The 21,862-nt window shown below is 38.7% G+C and overlaps 1 protein-coding gene across 4 annotated transcripts in view; it reads left to right on the top strand.

Annotated features, from left to right (window-relative positions):
* The window catches only part of ZNF385B (zinc finger protein 385B), a 372,939-nt gene that overhangs the window by 217,230 nt on the left and 133,847 nt on the right, over positions 1-21,862 (top strand). The window contains exon 1 of one of the 4 annotated variants that reach the window (XM_055398888.2): positions 15,139-15,345. The exons of the other annotated variants lie outside the window; for them this stretch is intronic. The gene's annotated coding sequence lies outside the window, so the exon portion shown is untranslated. Of the gene's footprint in view, positions 1-15,138; positions 15,346-21,862 lie in introns of those variants that run through there. 4 annotated transcript variants of the gene reach the window in all.

The following is a 21,862-nucleotide window of genomic DNA, read 5'->3' as shown; positions in this document are numbered from 1 at the left end:
ATCATGGTCAACAAAAGAGTCCGAAATGCAGTACTTGGATGCAGTCTTAAAAATGACAGAATGATTTCTGTTCGTTTCCAAGGCAAACCATTCAATATCACAGTAATCCAGGCCTATGCCCCAACCAGTAATGCTGAAGAAGCCGAAGTTAATCGGTTCTATGAAGACCTACAAGACCTTTTAGAACTAACACCCAAAAAAGATGTCCTTTTCATTATAGGGGACTGGAATGCAAAAGTAGGAAGTCAAGAAACACCTGGAGTAACTGGCAAATTTGGCCTTGGAGCACGGAATGAAGCAGGGCAAAGGCTAATAGAGTTTTGTCAAGAGAACGCACTGGTCATAGCAAACACCCTCTTCCAACAACACAAGAGAAGACTCTACACATGGACATCACCAGATGGTCAACACCGATATCAGATTGATTATATTCTTTGCAACCAAAGATGGAGAAGCTGTATACAGTTAGCAAAAACAAGACCAGGAGCTGACTGTGGCTCAGATCATGAACTCCTTATTGCCAAATTCAGACTTAAATTGAAGAAAGTAGGGAAAACCACTAGATCATTCAGATATGACCTCAATCAAATCCCTTATGATTATACGGTGGAAGTGAGAAATAGATTTAAGGGACTAGATCTGATTGATAGAGTGCCTGATGAACTCTGGACGGAGGTTCGTGACATTGTACAGGAGACAGGGACCAAGACCATCCCCATGGAAAAGAAATGCAAAAGAGCAAAATGGCTGTCTGAGGAGGCCTTACAAATAGCTGTGAAAAGAAGAGAGGCGAAAAGCAAAGGAGAAAAGGAAAGATATAAGCATCTGAATGCAGAGTTCCAAAGAATAGCAAGGAGAGATAAGAAAGACTTCCTCAGTGATCAATGCAAAGAAATAGAGGAAAACAACAGAATAGGAAAAACAAGAGACCTCTTCAAGAAAATTAGAGATACCAAGGGAACATTTCATGCAAAGATGGGCTCGATAAAGGACAGAAATGGTATGGACCTAACAGAAGCAGAAGATATTAAGAAGAGGTGGCAGGAATACACAGAAGGACCATGAGATAATAAGATATAATTCCAAAAAAAATTATTATATATTTTTAATGTAAAAAATTATCCTACAATCTTACAGTGTACTTCCCCCAGTTACCAAATAGTATCACTTTTACAGGATGAAATGTGCTGTGGGGTTCTGTTGTTGTAAGCATAACAGGGAGTTAATCGCAATGTCATATTTTGATTCTTAGTTTTTTAATGAGGTATATTTATTGCCAAAGTAAAGCATTCTATAAAAATGTAGAGGTAGTGTAATGATTGTTATGATTGAATTGTGTGTTTTAGCCATCCAACATACTGAGACTATTAAATTACAGTGGCCAGTACTATACTTATGAGTTAATAAAATGGCAGTTATTTAAGGAAACAGTTTTTTTTCCCCCTAAGTAGACATTATGTTTGCCTGTGTGAACAACTAGAGGATGTAGAGTGCTCTTAACTACACCACTGCTGGAAGGTCTACGTGTTTTCCAGAGGGGGAAAAAAATGAAAAAGGGAGGAAGAGCAGGTAAAGAAAGAGAGATCTGCTAGCCTCAGATTTGCCTCATTTTAAGAGCATCCGTAACTGTTTATTCTTCATAAATGGAATATGCTCAGATTTCAGTGATTTAATTTTTGAAAAGATACTGTTCCTATACAATTTGTAATCTCAAAATAACTAACTACACTACTGCTAACATGACTACACTTTCTCATTATGAAGCATGAGATAGGCTCTTGGACTTGTTTTCCACTGAGGATAAAGAAAAGAAGCTGTATGACACTTAGAGTCGCTGGAGCGGAAGGGACCTTGGGGTCCAAGTGGCCTTATGGAATAGACTTGAAGGGAGAGCTCAGCTTCAGCCTAACAGCTCTGATGCTTGATAAATCACTGAAAGGCTTTGCCTGTGCCTCAGTTTATCTATTAAGGACAATCTATGCATTCAGTCATGTCCAATTTATGAGGACAAGAGAGAGAATCTATGTGAACCCCAAGGAGAACACATTCCTAGTGTAAAGTATGCAGAACAACGGACAAGTCACAGCAGAAGGAGAAGGGCCAGTTGCTTTTATTCTCTACTCTGAAGCCATAGCAGGTGCTGAGGTCACCATTGGGTAGAACAGTCTTGAGGTGCTTCTAAGAAATTAACCCAGCTTAGAAGGGATTTGGTTAAAGTTTCACTAGGGAAGCAACTTTCTAGGGATGATCATTATACAAAGTCTTTTAAGAAGGTTTATAGGAAAAGCATTAGCCAGCCCAATCCCCTGTATCCTACCGGGTTCTATCTGCTTGCTTGAGAGTCATGTCCCTCTAAGCACTTTAATTGCAGTCTGTATTTTCCTAGTCAACAAAAGTATGTTCTACTCAAAGTAAAACGTCTTCTAATAGAAATGTTCTCATTTTTCCTTAATCCAAGAACCACAGGGAAGCTGAGGAAATTTCATTTTGGAACTACAGTATACAGATAGTACAGAAAGGACTGAGTGAGCATTTTTAATTTTATGGAACAAATAGGAAATATACAGTGAAAAGCATAAAAAATACGAGCATAAAAACTTCATATGATTACAAAAAGAGTTTATAAGAGCTCGAATATATATAGATATATATGTGTCTGTGTATATAGGTATAATTTATATTGAAATATTAAATATATAAAGTATATATTCATATATTGTTTCTTGTGAGGAATGAGCCACTTTGGGACTGAGATGTTTTATCTTTGGAATTAGTAGCTGGATAATTAGAAACTCTCCAAAGTCTCAGTAAACCTTTGCTTTCTAGGTTTGTGGTTACCATCAGTCATCGTAAATGTGTCAGGTAGAGCATTTATCTAAAGTGAAAGCTGAAACCATCAAATGGTATTTATGTAGAGGTAACCATGTAAGACTTTATTTTTTGGGGCTCCAAAATCACTGCAGATGCTGATTGCAGCCATGAAATTAAAAGACGCTTGCTCCTTGGAAGGAAAGTTATGACCAACCTTGATAGTATATTAAAAAGCAGAGACATTACTTTGCCAACCAAGGTCCGTCTAGTCAAGGCTATGGTTTTTCCCGTGGTCATGTATAGATGTGAGAGTTGGACTGTGAAGAAAGCTGATCGCCGAAGAATCGATGCTTTTGAACTGTGGTGTTGGAGAAGACTCTTGAGAGTCCCCTATACTGCAAGGAGATCCAACCAGTCCATTCTAAAGGAGATCAATCCTGGATGTTCATTGGAAGGACTGATGCTAAAGCTGAAACTGCAATACTTTGGCCACCTCATGCGACGAGTTAACTCACTGGAAAAGACTCTGATGCTGGGAAAGGTTGGGGGCGGGAGGAGAAGGGGACGACGGAGAATGAGATGGCTGGATGGCATCACCGACTCTGTGGACATGAGTTTGAGTGAACTCCGGGAGTTGGTGATGGACAGGGAGGCCTGGCATGCTGTGGTTCATGGGGTCGCAGAGAGTCGGACACGACTGAGCGACTGAACTGAACTGAACTGAACTGAACCATGTAAAATTCTTCAAAGGGGATGGAAAGAGGATTTTAAAAGGAGAAATAAAGCTACTATTCATTGAGCACTACCACATTCTGGATGGAAAAATAATTGTAATAATAACAGCAACAATAGTAGCAACCATCAGAGATAAAACAAGTAACTGGATGCGGGTAAAAGTCTCAGATGCCAGGCTTTGCGCTGAACACCCATGGAAACATAATCCCCATCTTACAAATGGGAGACCTGAGACACAGATTCATTCCTCTGCCAGACTCCACTGAGGCTATGAAACTTGTGTTCAAACCCCAGCTGTCTGTCCTCAGAGTCTGTTCCCTCTCTCAGTTCTGACAACCCTGGAATATGGCATCATCTACTGATGTAGATGTTAGTTTCCCTGTTTAGGGGAAGTTTAGGTGACTTCTCTAGGGTCACACACAGATTCTGCAGCAAGGAAGTTAACCCAGCCCTTTTTAGACATGTGCTTTTTGCTATACTAGTCTACGTTTCCCCTTTTTAGAACTTTTGTCCTTATGGTGAAAGTTTAATGAATCTTGAATTAGATATCTGACTATATTTTATCTGCCTCTCAAAAGAAAAATCAGCAGATCAACACTAGGTTTCACACTAGCAATAAATATTTATATCACAGTAATGTCTGCTTTTTTGTTGTTTTTTTCCAAATTGGCCTGTTACATAGGTTTCCACAGGAATCAATTCCTATCACTGACACAGGACAGTCTCAAAATTCTAAACTTGCTTTCATTCCAGTAATTAAACTGATGGTGTCTCAGTGACATTTTCCTTTTTGTTCATGAAGCTACTAAGGTAGAGTAAGGCTTGGTCAATTATTTCTATATTCTTGGACCCTATAGAAAACATTCTTCATGTATCAGATTCAGTTTCAGTGGAAATAAACAAATAGGAAATAGACATGTAATCTGGACTTTAATTGAGGTGGAGGAGAACTGCTATTTCTCTCCCCTTTTCTGGAGTGCAGGAAATTGCTATGGATTAAAGTGCCAATATAGCCTCCCATTTAGCCCCCTTTAGAAATATACACATGTTCTCTCTTTCCTTAATCTTCTCTTCTTTACTGGTCTCTTTTCCCTGTGGAATGTGTGTATTTGGGCAGTTCTGATTTGTTTGGATTTGATGGGAGAATGAACTGGAAGCTGGGTCATTCGGTGCTGGGCTGTCTGCTAATACAAGTAGAAATTAACACAGTTCGACCAGAGTCAAGACCCATGTTCACTTCATGTAAGCCATTGAACAACTCAAGAGTAATGATGGTTTTTTATTTCCTCCTGGCATTAAGACTGAAGAGCAAACTAACAAGTAACAAGAAAATTCAAAATTAAAGCTGACATGTCTTCCTGAATTTTCCCCAAAATGTTTGAGTATGATTATTATTTAATGCTATTTTGTCCCTTAAATGTAGGGTATACCAGTCAACATATGAAATTGTTTCAGATAATAGAGGTTTGCCTGAAAGCTAAGACCAACATACGAAAAATATACCAGAATGGCTGAAAGTGGGGAGTTCTAAAATCCTGAAGTACATACTGATGCAGAGCTTTCTCTGAGATGCTAGGTAGTGTTTTTCAAGAGTTTCTGTCATTTCGTGACATTTTCCTTCTTTGTCTACCCCTCAAGCTCAGCCCTACTGTATCATCACATTTTGCTGTTCAGATTCCCACCATTGATGGTGGGTCAGGAACATCATCAATGTACAGAAAGGACAGTGCACTATAACATTTGAATATGGAAAAGAAAAGCTGCTTCAGTCACTAGGCATGCTGAACGCAGAGCTGTCAAGCAAATTATGCCAGCCCAGGATGCCTGCTCAAAGAATCACTGTGGTGTAGCAGGTGATGAATGAGTGGTTTTCATGCCCTCAGGCTCCTTGCTAAGAGAGAGAGACTAAATAGGAAGATGATTTTAGCAATCATGGTGGGTAAGTCTGACAGAACTCAGATCCCACCTCTTACTTCTACATGCATGAGGAATGATGGCAGGACTGGGTCTTGACTTGTGGGGTGCTCAATACAGAGATGAGAAAAACCATCTTCTGGCCTCTTTGAAATGAAAATTTGCTCAAACAGAACAAGATTTCTGATTTAAATCAGAAGCATTGTGGATCCAAAGAAAAGGGCCTGCAAAGTGCTCACCTTTCCAATGGTGGTTAGACATGGGCATTGAGAAAATGGCACCCAGCTTTTGACCTCACCCCAGAAAGTCAGGGCTTCCCTCATAGCTCAGGTGGTGAAGAATCTGCCTGCAATGCAGGAGACCCATGTTCGATTCTTGGGTCGGGAAGATACCCTCGAGAAGGAAATGGCAACCTACTCCAGTATTCTTGCCTGTAGAACCCCATGGACAGAGGAGCCTGGCAGGCTACTGTCCATGGGGTAGCAAGAGTTGGACATGACTTAGTGACTAAACCACCACCACCAGAAAGTCAAGTCTTATCGTGTTCAAGCCCCATCAGCTCCCAAAGGGATATGAAAGACCACTTTATCTTTTGAGAGAAACTAAATGTAGGGCAAGTTTGTTTTACTTCATATTAATAGATTTAGAAATGGAATTTATTATTAGAAGAAACTAAAAGTTGAATATTCATTAGTACCATTGATCCTCTTTTGAGCAGAAGACTTGAAAGAAAAGCTGGGTTTGGAAGGAATCTTTTTTAATCTTCTCTTTTTCCTATGCTTTTGGGGCCAATGTTAAGTTCTGCCATCTGTAGAACATGTTCATTTTAAGTGTCTTACTTATAAGCTTCAGCTCTTTCAGGAAATTGTTTTTTGCTTATGTTACCTAAATGGCAGAAATTGGCTTCCATCTCACATCATCTCTGCATTATTAAAATGCAGCTTGTTGTGCAGAGTTTTAATGGACTCTTTAGGGCCTTTACATATTAATGTTACATACTAAGAACTATTAAAGCATTCCAAATAAAACATATTCACCAGTTAAAATGTTCTGTTTTGTTTGTGATCATGAATGAAAAGGACAAGCTAGTTATTTTCATGGCCATTTAGAAAAAAGAAGTTGTCATCTAATACAAACTTAGTTTCCTCATATAAGGCAATGTAATCATATAATTCCAAGGAAGTCTAGAATTTATTTCTCTCTCCTTTTGATGATTACCTTTAAATAGTGAATACAAACAAAAACAATTTCAAACTACTCTTGATTATTTTAGTATGAAGTACTTACAGAAAATTCTTAATCTAAGACAGATTTTTCTTCTGTCAACAAGAAGAATGGGGGTAATCCTTAATTTTTCTTCAACTGGTATGTACTTAGGGATTCTGAACACTTAAAAAATATGTAGATGATGTTAATTGATCAATCAGGTAGAAGGGGCAGAGAGTAGGAAAGAAAATGAGAAAAAATACATCACTTTAAAATTGTTTGTCCCACTTTCCTCTCTCAATCTGAAAGGAGTACCATTTTCTCATCAAATATTTACTCAAATATTTGGTATTAAAACTTTGTTCAATCAAGGTAGCAACCTATAAAGTTGGGCCAATGATTTCCTGGATATGACACCAAATGCAGAGGTGACAAAAGAAAAAAAAGATAAACTGCACTAAGTATGGATGTGAGAGTTGGACTGTGAAGAAAGCTGATCGCCAAAAATTGATGCTTTTGAACTGTGGTGCTGGAGAAGATTCTTGAGAGTCCCTTGGACTGCAAGGAGATCCAACCAGTCCATCCTAAAGGAGATCAGTCCTGGTTGTTCATTGGAAGGACTGATGCTAAAGCTGAAACTCCAATACTTTGGCCACATGATGCAAAGAGTTGACTCACTGGTAAAGACTCTGATGCTGGGAGGGATTGGGGGCAGGAGGAGAAGGGGACGACAGAGAATGAGATGGCTGGATGGCATCACCGACTCGATGGACATGAGTTTGAGTGAACTCTAGGAGTTGGTGATGGACAGGGAGGCCTGGCGTGCTGTGATTCATGGGGTTGCAAAGAGTCGGACATGACTGCGCGACTGAACTGAACTGAACTGAACTGGGTACCTACTTTTTAAACAGATGAGGTGGTGTCCCAGTATAGTGCTGAGAACTCTAGTTTAAAGTCAGGCAATATCCAGAGTGTTTATTCCCTACCCTGCTGCCCATTAGATGGGTGGCCTTTGGTGGTTTAGTCGCTCAATTGTGTCCGACTCTGTGCGACCCCATGAACTGAAGCCTGCCAGGCTCCTCTGTCCATGGGATTCTCCAGGCAAGAATACTGGAGTGGGTTGCATTTCCTTTTCCAGGGGATCTTCCCAACCCAGATTGGTGACCTGGAGTAAGTCACATAAATTGTCTGGGCCTCTTTCTTCATTGACAGTATAGACCTTGGACTAGATTCATTCAACAGATATTTTGTTGTTCAGTTGCTCAGTCATGTCTGATTCTTTGAGACCCCATGGACTGCAGCATGCCAGGTTTCCCTGTCCTTCACCATCTCCCGGAATTTGCTCAAATTCATGTCCATTGAGTCAGTGATGCCATCCAACCATCTCATCCTCTGTCATCCCCTTCTCCTCCTGCCTTCAGTCTTTCCAAGCGTCAGGGTCTTTTCCAGTGAGTCAGCTCTTCTCATCAGGTGGCCGAAGTATTGGAGCTTCAGCTTCAGCATCAGTCCTTCCAATGAATATTTAGGGTTGATTTCCTTTCGGATTGACTGGTTTGATCTCCTTGCTGTGCAAGGAACTCTCAAGCGTCTTCTCCAGCACCAGAGTTTGAAGGCATCATTTCTTTGGTGCTCAACCTTTTTTATTGTCCAGCTCTCACATCCATACATGACCACTGGAAAAACTGTAGCCTTGACTAGATGGACCTTTGTTGGCAAAGTAATCTCTCTGCTTTTTAGTATGCTGTAAAGGTTTGACATTGCTTTTCTTCCAAGAAGTAAATGTCTTTTAACTTCATGGCTGCAGTCACTGTCCGCAGTGATTTTCGAGCCCAAGGAAGTCTGTCGCTCTTTCCTTTGTTTCCGCATCTATTTGTCATGAAGTGATGGGATGCCATGATCATTTTTTGAATGTTGAGCTTTAAGCCAACTTTTTCACTCTCCTCTTTCACCTTAATCAAGGGGCTCTTTAATTCTTCTTTGCTTTCGACCATAAGGGTGGCGTCATCTGCATAGCTGAAGTTATTGATATTTCTCCCAGCAGTCTTTATCCCAGCTTTTGCTTCATCCAGCCTAGCATTTCGCATGATGTGCTCTGCATATAAGTTAAATAAGCAGAGTAACAATATACAGCCTTGATGTACCCCTTTCCCAATTTGGAACCAGGCTGTTGTTCCATTGTCTGGTTCTAACTGTTGCTTCTTGACCTGCATACAGATTTCCCAGGAGGCAGGTAAGGTGGTCTGGAATCCCTCTCTTTAAGAATTTTCCAGTTTGTTGTGATCCACATAGTCAAAGGCTTTAGTGTAGTCAATAAAGATGTGTTTTTCTGAAATTCTATTGTTTTTTCTATGATCCAGAGGATGTTGGCAATTTGATCTCTGGCTCCTCTGCCTTTTCTAAATCCAGCTTGTACATCTGGAAGTGCTTTGCATAGTATGGCCATTTTAATAACATTGATTCTTCCGATCCAAGAGCATGGGATATCTTTCCATATCTTTGAATCATTTTCAATTTCCTTTATTAGCGTTTCATACTTCTCAGCATAGAAGTCTTTCACCTCCTTGGTCAGATTTATTCCTAAGTATTTTTATGTAATTTTTAAGGGATTTTTTTTACTTTCCTTTTTTATATTTCACTTTTAAAGTAAAGAAATGCAACAGATTTCTGCATGTTAATCTTGTATCCTGCTAACTTGCTGAATTGGTTTAGCAGTTTTAGTAGATTTTATTGAAGTCTTTAGGGTTTTCTGTATGTAGTGTCATGTCATCTCTATATGGTAGAAGTTCTACCTCTTCTCTTCCAATTTGAATACCTTTTATTTCTGTTTCTTGTCTGACTGCTGTGGCTAGGACTTCCAATACTATATTGATAGACATGGTGAGAGTGAATATCCTTGTCTTATTCCAGATTTTAGTGGGAAGGCTTACAGCTTTTCATCATTGAGTATTATGTAGGCTATAGGTTTGTCATAAAGTTGAAATATGTTCCCACTATGCCTACTTTGGTAAGAATTTTTATCATGAATGGATGTTGAATTTTACCAGATACTTTTTCTGTATCTTACAGTAAAGTGGTTTTGATACTAATAACAGATATTTATGTAAGGTACAAGTTTTTTGTCTTGAGGTGGGTTACTAAAAGAAGAATAGTTAGTTCTGTCTGGATTTAAGTGAAAGAAAGGAGATTGACAAAGACTCTACAGAGAAGAACTGAACTGAACTTGCATTTGAATATTATTTGAACTGAATAATAAATAATATAAATTTGAACTGAATTTGGATGTTATTCACCAGATGAACGAGATATGGAAGGTATAAGAGCACAGGACTATAGGACTAAGTCAGCATAAAGCCTCAAGAACTACAGAGAGCCTGTGTGGCTAGAATGCAAGCATGAGATAAAACATGCAGGGGATAGCTGGAACAAGTGAAAAAGGCTTTACATGACACAAAAGTTTGGATTTTTATGAGAAGCCATGACAGTTTCAAGTAGAGTTTGTCAGCCTGTTCATAAATGTGTTCTAGGAAGACCACTCTATTCAAATATGACAAAGAGTAGATGCAAGAAATCCACTTAGAAGGTTATTACAGAGGCACAAGGAAGAGGTGATGAAAGTGAGTAGTGACCATGGAGTGGAAGGGAAAAAACTGGAAGACACGAGGAAAGGGATTCATCTAAAATCACTAAATGGATGAAGGATGAAGAAAGAAGAGGAAGGTCTCTATAATCCCCGTTAGCTTTTGCCTCCTGTGAGTCAGTTATTCAAGACTGCTGTCAAAACCTCTTGATTCAAGAGAAGATTTTCATAAACATATTTAATGTAAATATATTTTAGAGCTTGATAAAATGGCTTATTGTTTTGAATTCTTGCTTTTAAACTATTAGAATCATTGTGTTTCTGAAGGGAACTTGAATAATATTTGTGCCAAATGAGTCGTGTATAAAAAACTGATTCTTTATTCAGAAGACATACCATAGACAAGTAAATGGGCAAGTTAAGTTACCCTGAATCATGTGACATATTGTGAAGAGGCAAAAACAGTCCGGTTAAGTGCTCACATTCAGAAATCCTATGAGATAGCTTAATATAAATACCCAGGAGACTCAGAAAGCCAGAAACAAGAGCAGAGACTGTACGCAGCAGCCACAGATAACCTGAAGTCAGAATTCACGCTGAAAATTCCTCCCACCCACCCCACCCACCTTCCGTTTGCTTTTGTTTTTTCACTCTGGCTGTGTTTGTCACTTAGCAAATTTCTTGAGGGTATCTCTCCTTGACCCTACCCCATTCGCTCCAGCCCACTGTAAGAACACACCAATAACTTGGTTCTCACAAAAGCTACCATGTCTTCTCCGTTGCCAACTCCAGTTGAGTGTCTCCCTCCTCAGCCTACTTGATCTTTATGCCGTGATTATGAAATTCTCTCATTTTCCCCCTGTGACATCATGATCATCCTTGTTTCCACTCACCTCTGTCCACTTTGTCACTGTCGGGTCATGGGCTCCTCCTTCCTAGGACTCTATATATACTCTTCCTGGGCCATTCATCCACACATTCAACTTCTGTGTGTAGCTAGTGTCTCTTCTAGGGCCTGAGTCACGTCCTTATGTTCCAAAAACAGAAATCTGACTTTCTACTAAACATCTTCACCTGTTTGTCCCTTGGGCAACTCAGATTTAACACATCCAAAAGTGAACTCCTTCTTCCTCAAATGTTTGTTTTTTCTGATTACAATCTCTCATCTTGTCATGACTACATCTCTGCATTCATCTGCTCACGGACACATCTTTTCACACTTTCAGGCATACCTTGCCACTCTAAGCAGGTTAAACCTCATTTTGTCTCACAGATATATTGTAGTCTATAAATTCTGAGTCTTTGCACATGCTTAGAAGACCTTCTTGTTACACATAAGAATAAACATATACATACAATCATTTACTTTACCTGAGTTTTACTGAACATTCAAACCTCTGTGCAAGACTTAATTCCTCCAGAAAAATTTTTGTCCTCAGGTCTCCATTATTAAATCCCCATCTTTTGTAGTTTTATGGTGGATTATACTCTATTATAGAAGTTCTCAATTAGGGTAGGAGGGAGAGGGTGAGAGAGGGAGGTAGGAGGGTAATTTTTGTCCTTAGGGGACATTTGACAATGTCTAGAGATACTTGGTTGTAATAAAGTATTGGGATGCTCCCAGCACCTGGTGAGTAGAAGCCAGGATGCTGCTAAATATCTTACAATGTAAAGCCCCTACAACAAAGAATCACTCAGTACTAAATGTCATCAGTGCTGAGGATGAGAAAACCCATTCTATTGTAATTGCATACTATTTCTTTTCATATTTCTCTCACCAAACTATAAGGTTTGGAGAAGAGGAATTGTGTCTTATTCGACATTGCACATACAGTAGCTAACAGCTGTATGCAGGAAGTAAAAGCTGCTTGGAAAATGGTAAATGCTCAGCAAACATGAGTGCATAAGCAGGTGGGATAGACTGATTGATGGTTTGAATGGTGTCGCATTCAGACCCAGAGAGAAAAACTACATATCTGGACAGAGGGCAATAGGTTCTGAGGTTATACTTCTAAAATAGCCTTGATGCCTCTTCTACTGTTTGAAGTCTGATCATGGAGAGCAATAGGAGGGCTCAAACCATGGTTCATGTTTCTGTCTTGTTGCATATTTAAAGATAGTTGATTTTACTTATTTAAATATTGTGCTATATTACTTATTGAGTGAGATATAAAAATGTGTATGTTTGTACCCATTACTAGTAACTGACATAGTTCTAGGTACCTACTGTACGCAAGTCATTTTAGCATGTTGTGATGGGAGAATAGGGTTTGGTTTAAATTTTGGCTTAGTTTCAATACTGAGTTTTATAAACCTAAGCAACTGTAATAATGCCATTTTCTCAGTTATAAGCATAGTGTTGTTTTGATAATTAAATGGACTAAAGTCCTTGTTATGGAAAACATTTCCTTCTGCCTCTTCTAAAAACTCCCGATATTAGTTAGGAATTGCACTTGACTCAGAAACAGAACTCTGATAGTAATGGCTTATGTAGGTAGTTTATTTTTCTCCCACACAGAAGAACTCTGGAGGTCTACAATCCAACGTTTGTATTATGCCTCCAAAAATTCATTAAGGATACCAGGCTCTTTTAGCTCAACATCTTGCCAGTCCTGAATATGGCCCTGGTACTTAAAATGTCTACTAGAGCTCCACTCACCACTCTTGTTCACCAGGCAGCAGTCTGGAGGGTAGGTTGAATAAAGTCATGCCCTCTTTCTTTTAAGGAGCCTTCCAAAACACATTTATGCTAACAGTAAGTGTGTTCTTGTGTAAATTCCTTAAGACTTAGTATCTTAAAATTTAAAGGAAAGAAATGTGGCATTTAAAGAACTCATTTATCATTCTATAACATTATTTTACCACCTCCAAGTTAGTGTATGTACATACATATGTATGTATTCCCAAATAAGTTTACTATTTTTGATGCAGACATATAGAAACAGAGATCATTAGTTCTGACATTCAAAATTTATTTAATTTTTCACAGTCATATTATTTACTAAGAAAACAGTAGAAACAGTGATACCTCATTAGTACTGAGCACACCTAGTTTCCAGATTTAAATTTCTAAATACCTTCTCTAGTAAACAGAAGTAGGCATCCTTGGAGATCAGGGTTAACATCACCAGTAATAAGTCATCACTATAATCTATTCCTTGGTATGAAGTGATCAACAGGACACTTTACCTCTGTGGTATTCTTTCAATAAACTCATAACTCCAGATCAACCCATGAAAAAAGCATTTAAACAAACCCAAATGGAGGGAAATGTACAAAATACCAGTACTTCTCAAACTTTTCAAGTTCAAGATAAAAAAAAAAGAACAACTGAGAAAACTCTCAGGGACTAGAGGAGACTAAGGAAACTTGATAAGTAAATGTAATATGGTATTGGGATTGTATTCTGGATGGAGAAAGAATATTCCTGCGATATAAATGAAGTCTGGACTTCTGTTAATAGAAATGTACCCATATTTATTTCTCAGTTTGACAAATGTACCATGCTAATATAAAGTGTTCACATTAGAGGAAACTGGGTGAGGAATATACAGGAACTCTCTGTATTAACTTCATAATTTTTCTATAAAGTCAAATTTATTCCAAAATATAGTTTGTTTTAAAAATACAAATTTCTGTCACATGTTGAAAGCCTGTTATATTCATTTGTATAGGCCATTGTTCCCAGTATATTTGATTGAGTATATTTTCCAAGCATGCATAGACTTTGTCTAGTTTGTTTTCTGATATCTCCCCAATATCCAAAATACCTGACATAGAGTAGGCACTCAATAAATGCTTGTTAAATGTTGAATGAATTCACGCATATTGCCTTCTGAGAACAAATTTATGTGTTAACCTAAGGAAAACACTAGGGAAGAAAATGCACATCAAAAATCACTCTGACCTGTTTTTGAGTCATTGTGATTTCCCAATGTATTATTCTGTAAATTATTAGGGCATTCTGATTAGCCCTCCACTGCACAGTCCAGGAATAGTTTGTTCCATTAGGAAAACAAGAGAGAAAGATCCTGGAGGAGTTGGTAACTGTCAGGTTCTTTATTAGAAAAATAGAGGTTTGTGCCACTGATTCTAATTCAAGGAAACTGAAGCCTTTTTAGAATTCTTTGAGATTAATAGATCAGGTATTAGAAAGTGGCACAGTACTAATTTTCTATAAATTAGCCATTTTATCTCTATTACTATAGAGATCTAACGGGTAAGGCACTTGATTAAAATCCTGGCCTCACCACTTACTACATATGTGATTATAAGAAAGTTTTTAAATCTCTTGGGCTTCCCTGGTGGCTCAGAGGTTAAAGCGTCTGCCTCCAATGCAGGAGACCTGGGTTCGATCCCTGGGTCGGGAAGATCCCCTGGAGAAGGAAACGGTAACCCACTCCAGTATTCTTGCCTGGAGAATCCCATGGACGGAGAAGCCTGGTAGGCTACAGTCCATGGGGTTGCAAAGAGTCGGACACGACTGAGAGACGGAACGGAACGGAATCCTCAATCTCTAGTAAAAGTGAGATAGTGTACTTCACAAAGTATATGTACAATCCTTTACTAATGAAAATACAAGATAGATTACTATAACAATGCTCAAGAATAAATGACTCTTACAAACTAGAGGCTTGTTTCTTCTTACCTAACAACCCATGAATGGGATAACAGCTTTTCAGAAACTCAGGCTACTCCATCTTGTTGCTTAGCCACCTCTGATCTGCATTCCTTTTTTTTTTTTTTCTCCCTACATGTTCAACTCACCCTCACTTCCACATGCCAGGTCACAGGAAGGAGAAACTCTGAAGGAAATACATCTTCCCTTCCAAGGGTGTGACCCGGAAGTTATCACTTCCACTTACATCTCATTGGGCAGAACCTAGTCATGTTGCCCCAGCTAACTGCAATGGAAGCTGGGAAATGTTTTCTTTAGCCGGGAAGCAATTTGGCCACACTAGTATTTTGATATTGTGGAGACTGACAAGAAAATTAGCAGAGCCTGCCATAAGCACTTGGAGTAGTGCCTTGTATGGAATGAATGCTCTCCAAGTGACATTCTCTTTAACTCATCTGAAAGAGGATGAGAGTAAAAGGATAAGGTAGGTGGCAGCATTTTATCAACTATGACTTTTGCCATTAGTCAGAATTTAGGATGGACCTTTCTGGGAAGCTATGTTTGCATTTGAAAACTTGTTTATCTTCTTCAAATTAAGACACAGCTCCAAAGAAATGATTTATATTCATCCTAAGGAAAATAAATGCTAAAGCTGAAACTGCAATACTTTGGCCACCTCATGCGACGAGTTGACTCACTGGAAAAGACTCTGATGCTGGGAAAGGTTGGGGGCGGGAGGAGAAGGGGACGACGGAGAATGAGATGGCTGGATGGCATCACCGACTCTGTGGACATGAGTTTGAGTGAACTCCGGGAGTTGGTGATGGACAGGGAGGCCTGGCATGCTGTGGTTCATGGGGTCGCGGAGAGTCGGACACGACTGAGCCACTGAACTGAACTGAAGGAAAATAAGCTTCAGAATTATTTCAAAGTGTACTTGTTTTATATGTAATGGCCTCAGCTAGTTTTTCCTCTAGCTCAGGAAACTGATAGATTAATTTAGGAACAGTGTCCTGGTGGAGAAAGATTCAATTCAGTTCAGTCGCTCAGTAGTGTCCGACTATTTGCGACCCCATGAATCACAACAGGCCAGGCCTCCCTGTCCATCACCAACTCCCAGAGTTTACTCAAACTCATGTCCATCTAGTCAGTGATGCCATCCAGCCATCTCATTCTCTGTTGTCCCTCTCCTCCTGCCCCCAATCCCTCCCAGCATCATAGTCTTTTCCAGTGAGTCAACTATTTGCATGAGGTGGCCAAAGTATTGGAGTTTCAGCTTTAGCATCAGTCCTTCCAATGAACACCCAGGATTTATCTCCTTTACAAAGTAGAATTATGTTACCTATTTTTATATAGAAATTCTTTTATTTGTTCAGTTGTAATTTTGTTAATTGGAACTCTACTTTCTACTTTCAGCATGGGTTCACTTTTAAACTTTTAACAATAATTTATACTTATAAATGTGGGACTGCATCTTTAGGAACATTTTTCCATTATTGTATTGATTTAGTTTGATTATTTTCCTGAGGATATTTACTTTAACGTGCTGAACTTGGACAGTTTTGTTCTAGGCAAAGCAGTTTATACAGAGCCCCATTCGTGCTAAGCTTACCTAGGACATTCTTACATTCATGGGTCCCAAGTGTATATTGTCAGACCCTCATGTGATCTCTCAGACCACACTACTCTCCAGTTGGTAGCTGGACACAGCTTGGTTGGCCCTGCCCTTAAGTTGACAGCAGTATGAAGGATGAACATGATTCTGATGGTGTTAATGAGCTTGGGTTGCTCTGAGAAAATGCTATAGGCCCAGCCACTTAAACAGCAGCCATTTATTTCCCACAGTTCTACAGACTAGAAAGTCCAGGGTCAAGTTTCCCACAGATTCTGTTTCTGGTGAGAACTCTCTTCCTGGCTTGTGAGTAGTTGCCTTCTCTCTGTGTCCTTACAGGGCAGATGGATAGTGCTCTGGTATTTACCCTTTGTTAGAAGGGGATCGGGGCTTCCTATGGCACTAGTGGGAAAGAACCTGCCTGCAGCAGCAGCAGCAGCCAGTGCAGGAGACATAGAGATCCTGCTCGGGAGGATCCCCTGGAGGAGGGCATGGCAACCCACTCCAATATTCTTGCCTGGAGAATCCCCATGGACAGAGGAGCCTGGTAGGTTATAGTCCATGGGGTCACAAAGAGTCAGACACAACTGAAGCAACTTAGTGCACACACATAAGGGCATCAGCCCTATTGGATTATGGCCCCACCTTTATGACCTCATTTAACTATCACCTCTACATAGGCCCAGTCTCCAACTATAGTCACATTGAGAATTAAGGCTTCAACATATGAATTTTGGGAGAATACAAGTATCAGTCCATAACATTTATCTCTCTTTCATTTATCACGACACATACAAAGGGTGAATGTTTTTTCAAATACTTGTCTTGTGTCATCCTAGGTAATCTACCTAAAATTTCCTATAGCAGAATAAAGATTGTTCCAGTGGCTTCCTTAAGTCTCTCTCTCTAATGAGATAACCAGTTTAATATCGGATTGGCACCACAAAATGCTTTAGGAGTTATAAAATGTTAAGATATTGCAATGTAATAAAATATTTACAAAGCACTCTACAAGGCACACATTTCTTGCTTACATTAGTTCTTGAATCGTCGTAGTAACTCTGAGAATGGTTGGAACGTTTTATTGACTCTATCTTATGTGCTAGAAAATAGAAGTTTGGGGAAGTTCAGTGATTTTCCTAAGGTCTCAGAGCTAATTATTAATTGACACTGAGACTGTATTCCAGGCCTTTTCGTTTATAGTCCACAGTAGGCCAAATAAAAGTTTGAATTTGGCTCTAGAGTTACTTAGATTTGGTTTCAATCCAAGATTTGTCACTTAATAACAGTAAGTTAGCAAGTTACTTAACTCACTAAAATACTTCAATCTTCTCTGTGACATGGAAATAAGAGTCCACCTTATAGGGTTCTAATGAAAATTAAATTATGTAATGCCTAGAAATCACTTTGCACAGCACCTGCTGCATAGAAAATTGTTCCAGTTGTTGGTTATTATTTTTAAGCACATATTAAATCCTGTTGCATTGAATTTAACTCAAACCAGATTTATACATTTTACTAGACTTTAGAATAAAATGTTATTCAAAATATGTAGGCTATTGACTAATCTCGAAACACTTTACAAACTTACAAGTGGTAAAATTCATAATAAGGATTTTATTGAGATGTGAGCATCTGAACTGTGACCTCAATATCTGTGTGTAAGGGACGACAGAGGATGAGATGGGTGGGTGGCATCACCGACTTGATGGACATGAGTTTGAGCAAGCTCCAGGAGTTGGTGATAGACAGGGAAACCTGGCATGCTGCAGTCCATGGGGACAAAAAGAGTCGAACACTGAGCAACTGACCTGAACTGATACTTATTCTTGACTGGTCAAGTAACAGATTAAAACAGTTAACAATTAGCAACTATTTTAAACTCTACCAGTTATACTTTAAGCAAACCAGTGGGATGTTTTTAGTTATCTGACTTTGGTTTGAGGTCAGAATCACAGGGATGGGGGAGCCTGCTGGGCTTTCGTCTATGGGGTCACACAGAGTCGGACACGACTGAAGTGACTTAGCAGCAGCAGCAATAGTGCTCATTAATAAAGGAAACTGAGTTTGGAATTCTAATTTTTCATTTCACACCAGTAATAGTCAACATAGTCCAGTAATAGTCAACATAGTCTAATAACTGTGATCAGAGAAACATTCAAGAAGCAAAGATTTAGTTGCTTGAAATTTGCTGTACAGGAAAGTCAGATTATTTGTGACTATTCTCCACATTATCCAGGATTTCATCCATTGAAATGTATGCTTTTTTCTATTTGCCTTGTGTCATCATCACACAGACTAAGGTCAACCAGAGTGACTGAAAGATACTCCTCTAATATGCCCTGATTTTTCAAGTAATTTAATGTGTATATATGGGTAAATTAATAACACAAACTTTAATTTGTTTTGCCCATTAGTCCTGTTTCTCATGGACTAGGAGAATAGGTAATTAGAGAATTTCATACATTTCTGTATTTAATATGTATGCATGTTTGTGATTGTATGAGTATGGGAATGTTCTTATTCAGATAATTAGTTCTAGTTAAAGTTTCATGCAGAAAGTCAAATAAGCTTTTCTCAAGTAGAAGAAACTACACCAAACCAGGAGTTAACACAGTTAACAGTTGGAGCAAAGTCAATTAGCAGTGTAAATGTCATTACCTCTGATTTGTGATCAGCTGAACAAACAGTGAAGGGCCAGTGTGACTTTCAGGCTTCAGGAACAGAATAAATGACTTTGAAATGTAAAAGAACTGCTTCGCCTTGGGTACATAGGTTAGTCAGTTCTGAATCATTTTGATTGAGAATTAATAATACTGATGCTTGAGTTGTTCCTAAATGGGTCTCGGTTCTGGTCAGGGCAACTATGAACACATGGATGAGTAAGGTGGATGAGAGCATAAAATTGTTTTCTTCCTTTGCCTCATAGATGACCTCAGAGTGACTGTACACACACAGACAGCCACACATTCCCCCATGGTTTTGATTTGAGAAAGCAAGATAGATAAACCTATGACATCAGCTTGTGTTCAATTGTCATAGTTTTAAGATATGATTTAATCTGTGGTATGTACCCAGAAAGGATGTATGTAACTCACTCATTGCCCTTGTAACGTATGCTGATTGTATTTTCCCTACTGCCTTCTTGAGAGCAGAGACCACATCTTACTCAGGATGAACACGCAGCCTGGTTCATAGTAGATGCTTAAAGAACGTTTGAGTGAATGTATAAATGGCTTTGAGCTTGTGAATGGAAGTTATGGTCCTTAAATTTGCAACATACATAAATAAAAACATACAATGAAGAATATATCCGTGTGTATGGATGTGTATACATGCACAAACTTAAACCATAGTCAAAGTACTGGCACTAGTTAAGCCATTAATATCTAAGGTGTTTAGCCAGCAATTACAACCTGTCAATATGTAATTAAATAATGAAGCAGGGAAAACAATTTGAACTTGCTAGTTTCTTAATGTGATAACAATAGACATATGTCAGTTTAAAAACATTATGAGTGTTAAATATATCATCCCAAGAAAGTTGACAGAAATTCAAGCCCACCGAATATTTATTCATGGCACAAGTTTTGGGGGTCTTTTTGGAACAAAGACAGACTTAGTTCAAACCACAAAGCAATTATTTTGTTTATTGTTTCCCTTACTGTGGACAGAAATACTATTCATTTTAGTAATTTATGAGAAATACTGAAATCTAATTATCCAAGCATTTGTTAAAAATCAACTATGGTTTTTTTCTAATATGAAGTTATACAACTTATAAGGATTTAATAAACTCTTAAATTAGCCTGATTCCCACCCCTCAAGATTAGTATTATAAAAGAGCACAGGTCTAGTTGCCACATTTTATACTAGAAATATACTGACGTAGCATGGGCAGAGAGACTATTTAAAGTAGACACCAGCTCTGTGTAATTAGACGATCACAGTTGTAGGTCTTACAGATGGAAAAAGAGCTATATTCATGTGGTATGAATGTGGTATATTATTAGAGAAACTCTATGTTTCACTGTGAAATTGTGTGTCTTATATAGAATTAACTTTATATCATCTACTCAAATTAGAACGAGAAGTAGCTTACATGGAAAAAAAAAATTCTAAAATCTCATCTGAGGAGAGAGCCTTGGCTTACTAATCCTGACCTTAAAAAACAGGATCCCTTTGATCCAACAGGGAGTGGATAGCCTGCTCATTGTCTCATGGAGTGTTCTGAAGGCCTCAAACAAAGTCTTAATTTCATTTTAGTAGCCCAATGGTATAAGACTTCTTCATGTCATATTTGTGCATTTATAGGCAATGATTAGTTCCTACTGCCTCAGTATATTTTCATATGGACTTCTTCTATCCCATATAAAGATGCTTGAAGTCATCTGTTAAAGAGTTCTTCCTCAGTTTCTTTTTCTCTGGCAAAAGGGCAAGTCTTTATTACCACAAGCTTAAGTCTTAATACCTCCATCAGGAAGGCAAACATGCTAGTATAGCAGAGATTACTGGATCCAGTCAGTGGGATTTAATCTATATTTGCTGAACTGCCAGAGTTTTTTAACCCATCATGGATATGGGATTGGAGCTGAGATCCAAATACCTTCTGCCTCCTGTCCTCTTCTCCAAATTAGAACTCTCTGTATTACTAACATTTCTTTGCCACTGATTTTCTCTGAAATCATTATATTTGAGTTTGGTGGTTGTTAAATAAATATTTGTATAAAGCTAGGTGTACCTACCACGATTGTGGAGGGACAGATAGAGGTATGTACAACACAATGTGGTAGGTATGAAGTGTTACAGGAACACAGTGGAAGGATACTTCACCCAGCCTTTCTTATTCAAAGAGAGATTTCCTTTCTTAAAAAATGGATAGACATAGGCAGATTAAAGTGGAGAAAGAGAGCAAAGTGTCAGCAGGAGACAATCACACAGGTGAGGAATATTTAGTATGATGGATACAAAGGACGAGAAACAGATGTGTGTTGCTTATGTAATGTTTGAGACAGGCATGGTACAAAATGAAGCTCAGATGGAGGACCATTTAAGCCCTATTAGTGTAAATCACATGCGAAGGCAAAGGTCTATGGGTATAGAGACCTGTTGGTATTGTTCATGCCACAGTCCCAACATTGTGCATTGATCTGACACACAGGTCCTGGTCCTCAGCAAGTATTTGTTAAATAGATGAATGTTAAAAGATTTTAAGCGGAAGAGTTGTGTGTTTCAATTTATATTGTTCTGGCAGCAGCCTTGGAGATGGATCTAAGAAGAATGAAAGTAGGATGAAGGTGACTAATGATAATGGGAAGAGGTGAGAGTCTGAACTAGAGTCAGAGATGACTTTGGTGGATTCGCATTGGAGGGCTGAACATCTAGGAGC

This window comes from Moschus berezovskii, chromosome 2 (assembly GCF_049115385.1).
Source record: "Moschus berezovskii isolate FMDL1 chromosome 2, NW_MosBer_1.0, whole genome shotgun sequence".
Taxonomy (NCBI): domain Eukaryota; kingdom Metazoa; phylum Chordata; class Mammalia; order Artiodactyla; family Moschidae; genus Moschus; species Moschus berezovskii.
Note: the sequence above shows the minus strand (reverse complement) of the source record. Positions and strands in the feature narration are given on the sequence as shown.